The 476-nt window shown below is 58.0% G+C and overlaps 1 long non-coding RNA gene across 1 annotated transcript; it reads left to right on the top strand.

Moving 5' to 3' along the window:
- Positions 1-9: 9 nt before the first annotated feature.
- On the top strand, positions 10-472 carry LOC109364522. The gene is made up of 2 exons (XR_002110438.1): positions 10-148; positions 405-472. It is a non-coding gene; the product is annotated as an uncharacterized LOC109364522 (long non-coding RNA).
- The last annotated feature ends 4 nt before the right edge of the window (positions 473-476 follow it).

Raw genomic sequence — 476 nt, 5'->3', positions numbered from 1 at the left:
TCCTTATTTTGATCTGGGAGATCCATACTGTCGCCATCTGCGCGCAGAATACAACAGCCTGCATGACCCATATCTGCAGGACTACCACAACCGCAAAGACAACCTGCAGAACCTGAAGAACAGGGGCCTTGTCACCGAGGATGGCAAAGTAGGTTTGGATGAGGCCTGACCAGCACAGGTCTCCTCTGCAGGGGTTTCCAGACAGCCGGGGAGGGGCCTGGCACCCCAGTGTGGAGTCCCCTTGGCCCTGGGAAGGAGGGAGGAGGCAGCGTCCCCACGGCTGGGGAGGGAAGGGTGGAGAGGAGCAGCTCCCCTGCTGCTGGGGGCCTGCACATTTTCTGGAAGGCTGTGTGGGTAACTGCCACAACAGTTCTTGGGAGTCATCTGCCCTTGTCTCTCTGTAGGTTGTCTGCACTCTGAAAGAGTTCAACGAGTACAGGCAGTACCTGACCAGGCTGAAGCTGGAGCGGGAGAAA

Source organism: Meleagris gallopavo, unplaced genomic scaffold, assembly GCF_000146605.3.
Source record: "Meleagris gallopavo isolate NT-WF06-2002-E0010 breed Aviagen turkey brand Nicholas breeding stock unplaced genomic scaffold, Turkey_5.1 ChrUn_random_7180001865375, whole genome shotgun sequence".
Taxonomy (NCBI): domain Eukaryota; kingdom Metazoa; phylum Chordata; class Aves; order Galliformes; family Phasianidae; genus Meleagris; species Meleagris gallopavo.
Note: the sequence above shows the minus strand (reverse complement) of the source record. Positions and strands in the feature narration are given on the sequence as shown.